The 11,312-nt window shown below is 50.8% G+C and overlaps 1 pseudogene; it reads left to right on the top strand.

Moving 5' to 3' along the window:
* Positions 1–6,759: 6,759 nt before the first annotated feature.
* On the top strand, positions 6,760–10,639 carry LOC109743864 (putative UDP-rhamnose:rhamnosyltransferase 1; annotated as a pseudogene).
* The last annotated feature ends 673 nt before the right edge of the window (positions 10,640–11,312 follow it).

The raw sequence follows: 11,312 nt of genomic DNA, 5'->3' as shown, positions 1-11,312 counted from the left end.
AAAATTTGGCAAAAAAACAGAGGAGATCCTCACCTTGTTGGATGAGCTCATCCTTCAATAGCACCTCAAGGCCATGGCCTGGGAGGAGGGGAGGGGGAATAAGGTGCCTTCTGCCACAGTGTGGCATCAGCCGTAGTTGTGCAGCGCCCGCCGGAGTAGTGCGTTGGACGAACCACAGTGGAGCAGCTGCTGGAGACCATGAGAATGAGGGGCGGCGCCAGAGGGAGGAGCAGCCAGGGAGATTTGCCCCTACCCGCCGGCCATGTAGCCTAGCTGGACATAGCATCGTCGAGGACCAGGCCAGATGGGACCAGTGGCGACGGCTCGTTGGAGGAACCCTAGTGCTGCAGGCAGGGGACCGAGGTAGAGGGAAAGGGGAGAGGAGATGCAAGCGGGCAGGGCAATGAATGCTTGCGTGTTTGTTTTTACTTGAGGGTCAGGTATGACACGGGCGTCAGCAGTTACATTTTGAGTGTAATATAGGCAGACAACAGAGTCATTTCACTATTCCCCTTCCCTTCAATTTTTAGTGAGGTTCTACCCGAAACACCCCCCTCCAAAGCGAAATTAGTTAAGCCCAAGCCCATAACTCAAAAATGACTTCTTTACATCTTTTATGGCTTATTTTGACAATATGCCCTGAAAAGGCGGAATCGAACTGGCCCTTAACCTGCAATTCAATTGTGCGTGCAATGATGAATCACTCATGCCTGCTATCTGTACATTTAGGTATCATCATACATGGCATAACCTAATACATGTGCATTCCATTGTAGAATCTGGAATATGCAATGTTTATGTTAGTTCATACGTTGCACATGATGTTTAAATGCCCCTTAAATCTGGTCAGTCAAGTGATGGTCTTTAAGCCTCCTTCTTTCTTCTTTTCTTGATATGTAAGATTTGCTCACACATCTGTTCAATTGCTTGTTTGCATCAGCCAGCCATAGTAGGACTGTTTGCTTTGATTACTTGCTGTTCTTGACCTAACACTCTAACAGAGCTTGTCAATGATTTAAACACTGAGGGCTGCTGTAGTGGGGCCTTGTCTAACTCATAGGTGACATAAAGGTTTGGTTGTACACTACAGTAGGCTCTCCAAGAGTACCTGGAGATCCAGTTTGAAGGTATGCCTAGTTTTTACATAGTGCAGACATAGTAAATGCTCATTTCATTGTGTGCAAGTGCAAGAGATGCGGCATGTTTCATTATGTGGTGTTGTTTTGTTATAATCTCATCCTTTTGTGTTCACAGACTGGAAAGTATGCATATTTATCTTCCAAGGAGACGAGTAACTAGTTTGTGTCACCTTGCAGAGGGGGTGCAATGAAGATAAGATTGAGGATTTCCAAGTACAAGATGTTAGGAAGGAGCCTTGCAAGAGAAGTAGGAGTTGCACTGAGCCTCTTCAACCTGCTAAGGTAAGTCACTATATGCAACTCAACAGTTCAATTCCTTGTTTGTTTCAGGCATAGTTAATTTTCTCTTTTCAATTGCTTTATTTATCCTCAGTTAATGAGATGCCCAAATAATCCTGCCTGATGTTCGGTACTTGTATCACTATTAGTTGACATAATTAAAGGCCTTACCATTTAATTACTCTGCCGAAGTGTGCCTGAAGCTTTGAAGTCTATTAACCAACTATTATTGCATGAGGCTCACAATCTAGTTTATACTACACTAATGATTGCATAGTTTTGCCTGCTGTAGTATGTTTGTATGAAACCCTCTGCTGTTCATTATGCTCCCTAAGACTTTAATTGAGGCACAGAATGGCCAACTGCTTGCTTACTTATACGCAACGTGCTGTCTAAATTTGTAACTTGTCTGTGTTTTCGATTGGGCCCCAACATCATGCTCCTCTGGTGAGCTAAGAGGGATTTCTGTATGCAGGCTGCACAGACTATCTTTTTTTATAATTTTTAAAATATCACCTGCTTATGCTTCATGACGTGGAACATTTTTTTTGAAAGTGACGTGTAACATTATTGTTAGTCCTGTTTTGCCATGTAGTACAAAATAGTGTCTTGTTCGCTTCACTGTTGTAACTATATTTTTTCCCTAGTCATGTGTACTTACAGAAACAAGATGAAGTGACATCAACACAAAGATCTGCGAGCAGTGCGGCATGGCCGTTACCGAATGATTATGGATTGGAATTGGAATGTGCTGATGTTCTCGAGCATCAACTAGAGGTGGCAAGACATGTACATGATTGTCAACGTATGATCAACAAGTTGAGACTGGACATGCAGGTATTAGATGCAGGAGTCAAAAAATGAAACAAGACACTGAGGTAACCATGAAGGAATTGGAGATTTTGCAGACTGAAATTTGTGCTATCTGAATCCGGCCAATCCTATTTTCTGAAGAGATTATAGTTCAAATGGAGTTAAGTTGATGCGCGTCCATGATGTATGAGCTGTATTTGCCCGGTGTATGTAATTTGCTGTTTGTGTATGCTTTATTATCACCTGTGCCGAACCATAATGCCCAGTGGGTATAATCGGCTGTAATTTCTTTATTGTATAGTGTAGGATTATTCTACCTTTCTATGCCTTGATCTCTTTGTTGTATAGTATTGAGTAGGATAATTCTTTGAATATGCTATATCATTCAAACGGGGGCCAACTCGCCCGACCATGGCCCTTCACGGGCCGTCGGATCCATGGGCCTTCTATGTCTCGTAGGATCCATGGGCCTTCTACATCTCGTAGGATCCATGGGCCTTGTACGTCTCGTAGGATCCATGGGCCTTCTACGTCTCGTAGGATCCATGGGCCTTCTACGTCTCGTAGGATCCATGGGCCGCCGACTCATTTATGGGTCTTGTACGGGCCTTTAATGGGCCGTAGACGGGCCTTTAATGGAAATCGTACGTTTTATGGGCTGACCATAACAGGCCGTTAATAGGCCGTATTTGGTGATGCTATGAAAATGGCCCAACAGACTAACGGTCCACAAACGGGCCGACTGTAACGACGGGCTGAATTTGGCCCACAAGCAGAAAATGACAGTAACGGGCCGTAAGTAACCGAATGCTGCAAATGAGCCCAAGAATAAATGGGCCCTCAGAAGGCCGAAAGTTAACTTGGGCTGGAAACGGCCCAACGGAATAACGGGCCGTTAATGGGTATAAAGTGATACACTGTTACCGGCCAGTTTCACCACGGGCCGTTAATGGGTGTAAAGTAATACACTGTTCATTACGGGCCAGTTTCAGCACGGGCCGCTAATGGGCCAAGAGTTACAAAGGGCCTCATATGGGCCGAAAGACGTCATGGGCTATACATGGGCGAGAAGTGAAAACGGGCTGGAATCATATTGGATGGCCCAGATGACGCTACTGGGCCTAATTCGGATAGGGCGTAACAGGCCTTGGGCTATATGCGAACAGGCCGTTAACAGGCTTTCCCTGGGCCGGCCCGCCAGCTTTTGACCAAGTCAAACGGGCCGGCCTTTTCACAGGAATGGGCCACTTTTGGGCCGTGCCACGTGTCGACGTATCATAGGCGCCTTCTGTCCAGTGAGTGGATGACATCTGTCCCAACGATGAGCCGACACGTGTTTCCTCTAGCCAATGATAATTTTACACGTGGAAAATCCCCATTGGTCGGGGCTGTTAACGGGTTATCGGATCCAAAACCCGACCCGATAGCTTAACGGCGTTCCGTTACGATGGATGCCACATGTCGGTCACCCTTGACGAAAGCACTTCTGTGACGCGCGATTTATCGTCATGGAAGTGGACACTTCCGTGATGATAATTTTGGTAATGTCATGGAACACTTCTACGACAGCACAGGTATGACTATCTTGATTCTGTCATAAATTTGTCATGGATGTACATGCATGACAAAAAACGCGACCTACTGTGACAAACACATATCATCACGGAAGTGTATTTTTTTGTAGTGAATGTGCATGTCAATCAACAAATCAACCTAATCCAATCAACAAATCCATCTAATATATGACCATATATACCCTAATTGTGTATCCTTGCCAGAGGCGTACTCTCGCCAGCAAAAACGCATTGTCGTCGAAGCAAAAACCGCCCTAGAAAACCCTACTCGTAGCTGAACCATCCACCAATCTACATCTACAAAGCAATGTTGAGGTTCAATAAACTTACATCGATGATCGGAGGTGGAGCTGCTACCCCGGCGGTGGTTGTGCTGACAACCACAACCGAAGTCCCCCTTCCCACCACTGCAACTGAAGTACCCACCGTCGGAGGTACCGCAATGGAGGTATTATCCTCTGATGGTTGGTCGATACACGCTAACCGGAACTTCATGTAGATGTGGGGAGGAGCCTTGGACATCCTCTGCAACTCTCCGGGGTTGTAGCCTCCCGTTGTAACAGTGGCGAGCCACCGGTCGTGAGCGCTACCATCGAAGGGACAAGGAATCGGGCAGCGTGGTGGTGGAGCGTCGACGCCCATCGATGGAATCAAAGGGTAGTGAGAGAGGGGTGTGAATGGGGGTTTGGGTGATTAGGGGAGTGGAGTGGGGACTAATGGCAAATACATTCCGTTTCACATGCTTCCCAAGGTGTGCACACGAAAAGGCAGATTCAATCGTTCCTCCTCAGCCAGACCCAAAACTGCTTTGAGCTTCATGCAGACCATGAATTCGATGTAGCCTAGACTAGACCGAATTTGCATCCATAGGATTTGTATGGCTACATGTGACCTACTAAACACGTGTGCATCCGAGATGCTCTAACACTGTGTTGCACAACCCCGCATGCGCCCTAAGGGCATCTCCACTGCGGACCGTCAAACAACCCGCAAATGTCATGGTCTAGTTTAAATAAAAATCATCCGGTTTGCATGAAAATTTATCTCGTTTGTTCAAACTCCATTTGAAAATGTGTCCAACATCGATATGGTTGGATGGCCGACTCCCATATCAGTGTCATGTCCTTGAACGGGTCGTTTTAGGGGACACCGTATTACCGTTGGAGATGGACCTAACCTTACTGTTGATTTTGATCTACATGCTCATCTTAACGGGGAAACTCTGACTTCTGACTTCCTTAATCGCGGGGTCCAGGCACTGTTCCTGCTAAATAATGGAGTCCACTCACTTCCAAAATAACGAAGGCCACTATACGTAGCCGTCGATGTAAGAGCATCTACAGTCGGACCTCCCAAACCCGCCTCATACGCTCGGGCGAGCCGCCCGATCACTGTCCGGTCACGTTTTTTTACCCAGACAGGCTCCTTAAACGGGCCTCAAACGTTTGGGCTAACCGGAAACCCCCCATATCCAGCCCAAATATGGGGAGGATATGGGGGCGTCCAGGCGCGACCGCGCATGCCCGCCACGTCAGTCTGACGGCGGGGTCCCACGCGGAAACGCCCGGAAACCCGGTGGTCCAGCGGACGCCGCGTCCGTCGTCGCGGTGTGAACGCAGCGTGGCGCCGCTCTGGCTCGTCGCCCAAGACCAAATCCAGCTATTTAAGTCGACCGGTGTTCCGCAACCCTAAACCATCCACCTCCCCCCTCTCTGCGCCGCCAGTCCGAGCCCATCCACCTCCTCCCTCTCCTGCTCCAGTGCTCTGCCCACGGGCCGACGCTCCGCCCATACTCCGGCACTCCGCCATGGTCCCGAGGAAGATCACCTACTACGCGATGCTGACGCCGGAGCGGCGCTACGAGATCCAGCAGGAGATCCGGGTGAGGCAAGCTGCTCGCATCGCTGTCGGGTTGCCTCTGGACTCGCCGGAGCCGGAGGAGGAGGAGCCGCCGGGGGAGGAGGAGGAGGAGATGGCTCCGATGGAGGCGGAGCGGCACGAGCCGGAGCAGCAGCTGTCGGGCTTCAACATGGAGCAGACGGAGGCGGAGTTCGTCGTCGCCCAGTCAAAGGAGATGGCGGAGCAGCAGGCCATCCTGGAGTCCATCCAGGATGAGGCCTATGTGGAGGCCGACCGGGCGTTCCTCCAGCGGGAGCAGAAGGAGTCCGACGCGCTCTTCGCCGAACTCGACGCGGAGACAGAGACGGAGGAGGCCGGAACGGAGGCACCGAAGGAGCCGGAGCTGTAGCTACCGCCCATGCTGCTGGAGCCGGGCACGGAGATCGTTGACATCTTCGACGATGAGTAGCTAGGTGATCTACGTAGTATGTAGGTTTACTTTAGTTTGCATGTCTTTGTATGAGAATCTAGTATGAATGTCTGGTTGCAACTGTGAAAATTTAAGGGGTGCTCGATTAGTGCCTGCAGACGCGCCCGCGGGCATTTGAGGGGCCGGATTTGTCAAGTCCGGTTGTACATGCTCTAACATGAGCCCGGTACAGCCTGCACCTGCACGCTTCATCTCGCTGTCATGTTACGCAGATTTACCTACAAGTAGTAATATAATCTACCATGTTCGGCGAATGGTGCCACACTGACAAACGATCATCCGTGACGCAACCAACACTGACTTGTTGATCAGGTCCCATTTTTATATCTTCATTGCCCGCCATATTTGGCTCTCGAGACCGACGTTCAGGAAACGGAGTGACATCCAAGTTCAAACGCGGGAATCCGCAAATCTGTGAACTCCACGGAAAGGATCAACAGCAAGCATCTAGCAGCTAGGAGATCCTGCCCTCCGTTGCCAAAACTTAATTTCCTGGGAAGGAGGCCACGGCCGGCGCCAAGATGCACGTCATGTTACTGCCATGGCTGGCCTTCGGCCACGTGCTCCCCTTCACGGAGTTCGCCAAGCGTGTGGCCGGCAGGGCCACCGGGTCACCCTCCTCTCCATGCCGAGGAACACCCGCCAGCTCATCGGCATCCTGCCGGGCCTCGCCGGCCTCATCCGCGTCGTGGACGTCCCTCTGCCGCCCGTCGACCGCCTGTCGGAGCACGCCGAGGCGACCATCGACCTCCCCTCCGACGACCTCCGCCCGTACCTGCGCCGCGCCTACGACGCCGCCTTCGAGCGCGAGCTCTTGCTGCTGCTCCAGGAGGAGGAAGCGGCGGGATCGAGGCCGAACTGGGTCCTCGCCGACTACACGTCGTACTAGGCACCGGCGGCCGCGGCGAGGCACGGCGTGCCGTGCGCCTTCATCAGCCTGTTCGGCGCCACGACGCGCAGCTTCTTCGGACGTTTATGACAACATACGGTTTCGAGAATGATGTAGACATGACCGAGTCACTTCTTCGGTCAATACCCAATAGCGGGACCTGGATGCCCATATTGGTTCGCACATATTCTACGAAGATCTTTATCGGTCGAACCTTTATGACAACATACGTAGTTCCCTTTGCCTGTTGGTATGTTACTTGCCCGAGATTCGATCGTCGTTATCTCCATACCTAGTTCAATCTCGTCACCGGCAAGTCTCTTTACTCGTTTCGTAATACATCATCGTGTAACTAACTCCTTAGTCACCTTGCTTACAAACTTCTTGTGATGTTGTATTACCGAGAGGGCCCAAAGATACCTCTTCGTCATACGGAGTGACAAATCCCAATCTTGATTCATACCAACTCAACAGATACTTTCGGAGATACCTGTAGAGCACCTTTATGATCACCCAGTTACGAAGTGATGTTTGATAGCACACAAGGTATTCCTCCGGTATCCGGGGGTTGCATGATCTCATGGTCGAAAGAATATGTATTTGACATTAAGAAAGCAGTAGCAATAAACTGAACGATCATATGCTAAGCTAACGGATGGGTCTTGTCCATCACATCATTCTTCTAATGATGTGATCCCGTCATCAAGTGACAACACATGTCTATGGTTAGGAAACCTTAACCATCTGTTGATCAACGAGCTAGTCTAGTAGAGGCTCACTAGGGACACGGTATTTATTTATGTATCCACACATGTATTTGAGTTTCCGGTCAATACAATTATAGCATGAATAATAAATCTTTATCATGATTAAGGAAATATAATAATAACCACTTTATTGTTGCCTCCAGGGCATATTTCTAACACATTGATGCTATGATCCTACAAATGTCAATGTATCCAAGACATGCACAATGAGTACACAATCTAGCAATGTGCATGTCAGTGATCCAAGACATGCACAATCTAAGCAAAATCTACCAATGTGCATATCAATGATCTAAGACACGCGCAATCAGTGCACAATCGAGCAATGTGCATGTCAATGATCCAAGACATACACAGTCTACCACTGTGCATGTCAATGATATAAGACTTGCGCAATCAGTGCACAGTCTAGCAATGGGCATGTCAATTAACGAATCAATCTAATCGAGTCAGCAAATCAATCTAATATACAGCCATATATACCCTAATTGTGTATCCTTGCCAGAGGTGTACTCTCGCCAAGAAAAATGCATTGTCGTCGAAGCAACAACCGCCCAAGAAAACCCTAACCATAGCTGAACCATCCACCAATCTACATCTATGAAGCAATGTTGAGGTTACATACTTACATCGGTGGCCGGAGGTGGAGCTACTGTCGCTGGAGTCCCGAGGTGGAGCGGATGGCGCTGGACCAGGAAAAGGAAACCCCGGCGGCGGGGACGTCAAAATCCTCATAGTCACACGACGATTGGCTGACAACCGCAATCGAAGCCCCCCTTCCCACCACTACAACTGATGTACCAGGTGCCGCAGTGGAGATATTGTCCTCTGATGGTCGGTCGATACACACTGACCAAAACTTCGTGTAGATGGGGGGAGGATCCTTGAGCATCCTCTGCAACTGTCCGGGGTTGTAGCCTCCCGTCGTAACGGCCGCAAGCCACCAGTCGTGAGCGCTACCACCGACGGGACAAGGAATCGGGCAGCGTGGTGGTACAGCATCAATGCCCATCGATGGCAACAAAGGGTGGTGAGAGAGGGGTGTGAATGGGGGTTTGGGCGATTAGGGGAGTGGAGTGGGGAGTAATGGTCAATATGTTCCGCCTCACATGCTTCCCAAGGTGTGCAGATGAAAAGGCGCATTCAATCGTTCCTCCTCATCCAGACCCAAAATTGCTTTGAGCTTCATGCAGACCATAAATTCCATGTATCCTGGACTAGACCGAATTTGCATCCATAGGATTTGTAATGGCTGCATGTGACCTACTAACCTCGTGTGCATCCGAGATGCTCTAACACCGTGCTGCACACCCCTGCCTGCGCCCTAAGGGCACCTTCACGGTGGACCGTCAAACAACCCGCAAATGTCACGGTCTGGTTTAAATAAAAATCATCTGGTTTGCATGAAAATTTATCTAATTTATTTAAATTCCATCTGAAATATGTCCAAATTAATAGGGTTAGATGGCCGGCTCCCGTATTAGTGTCTGCCGGCGATCGTTTTAAGGGTTGCCGTGGGAGATGGACCTAACCTTACTGTCGATTTTGATCTGCTAAATAACGGAGTCCACTCACTTCCAGAATAACGAAGGCCACTGTACGTAGCCGTCGATGTAACAGGAGCCCGGTACAGCCTGCACCTCCCCTCCGACGACCTCCGCCCGTACCTGCGCCGCGCCTACGACACCGCCTTCGAGCGCGAGCTCTCGCGGCTGCTCCAGGCGGAGGAGGCGGCGGGATCGAGGCCGGACTGGGTCCTCGTCGACTACGCGTCGTACTGGGCGCCGGCGGCCGCGGCGAGGCACGGCGTGCCGTGCGCGTTCCTCAGCCTGTTCGGCGCCGCGGCGCTCAGCTTCTTCGGGAGCCCTGAGGCGCTCCTTGGCCTCGGGAGGCACGCCAAGACGGAGCCGGCGCACTTGACGGTCGTCCCCGAGTACGTCCCGTTCCCGACCACCGTCGCGTACCGCGGCTACGAGGCGCGCGAGCTGTTCGAGCCAGGCATGGTCCCGGACGACTCCGGCGTGTCGGGGGGCTACCGCTTCGCCAAGACCATCGAAGGGTGCCAGCTCGTGGGCATCAGGAGCAGCTCGGAGTTCGAGCCGGAGTGGCTGCAGCTGCTTGGCGAGCTGTACCAGAAGCCAGTGATCCCGGTGGGCCTGTTCCCTCCGGCGCCGCAGCACGACGTGCCGGCCACGAGGCGACGCTGCGGTGGCTGGACGGACAGGCGCCGGGCTCCGTCGTGTACGCGGCCTTCGGCAGCGAGGTGAAGCTGACGAGCGCGCAGCTGCAACGGATCGCTCTCGGCCTGGAGGCGTCCCGGCTGCCTTTCCTCTGGGCGTTCAGGGCGCCGACCGACGCCCCCTCCGGCGGCCTGCCCGAGGACTTCGAGGAGCGAGTCGCCGGCCTGGGAGTCGTGTGCCGAGGCTGGGTGCCCCAGGTGAGGTTCCTGGCCCATGCATCCGTCGGGGGCTTCCTGACGCACGCCGGGTGGAACTCCATTACCGAGGGCCTGGCGCAGGGCGTGAGGCTGGTGCTGCTGCCGATGGTGTTCGAGCAGGGCCTCAACGCAAGGAACCTGGTGGACAAGAAGATCAGCATGGAGGTGGCGCGGGACGAGCAGGATGGGTCGTTTGCCGCCGACGACATCGCGGCGGCCCTGAGGGTCATGGTGGAAGACGAAGGCGAGGGGTTCCGGGCCAAGGTGAAGGAGATCGCCAAAGTGTTTGGAGATGACGAGGTGAATGATCAGTGCGTGCGAGATTTTCTCCGGCACCTGTCGGAGCACCGCAAAAACAACCAAGGATAGGACTGAAACTTTCAAATATCATCAAGCATCTTTGAGAAGAAAATTCGACGCTGATCCCTCGTCAAAATTAGCGGTATAAGAGCATCTCTAACAGACTCCGATGTATCAGCAGCTCTTATATAGCGGATAAGGACCGGGAAATCAGACGCTAAAGGGGCGAAATCTTCTGCGGCCGAACAGAGCCCGTATTTGAAACCGTAAATTTTGAACAAAGCATTCACGGGAAAAAAAACACATACAACAGGACGTGAACTAGGAGCACTCGGCGACGATGCTTATCGGAATCTCACCCGCTGCTCTGCTGTCTAGGGATCAGTGCATAATTTGATGAAATGAATAGCTGTTGTTGAATACACCGCTCAATCATAGATTTGCACAGTGTGTTCCTGTTTGCCCGCATTAAGTTAGGGCTAAAGCCGGACAGAAAGCACATAAAAGTACGCCTCGTCATTTATTGGACTGCAAGGACTGAGTCACCGATACTTTATATCCACCTTATTAGTAACACCAGTTGTTCAAGAGGAAGACTATCGTGGTATGAGTTCTTTGAAACCGCGTTTAATTAAAAAAATAACCATGTATTGCTATCTAATGATTCAAAAAAAAATGTATTGCTATCTAATGAAAATAAAGCTATATATGCTCATCCAAGCAGATCGTATGTTATTAACACAAGTGTATCTTTCACGATCTTATTTTCCTCCAAGGAAATCAAT

The sequence above is a fragment of the Aegilops tauschii genome, chromosome 3 (assembly GCF_002575655.3).
Source record: "Aegilops tauschii subsp. strangulata cultivar AL8/78 chromosome 3, Aet v6.0, whole genome shotgun sequence".
Classification (NCBI taxonomy): Eukaryota; Viridiplantae; Streptophyta; class Magnoliopsida; order Poales; family Poaceae; genus Aegilops; species Aegilops tauschii.
This window is presented reverse-complemented; position numbering and strand designations above follow the sequence as displayed.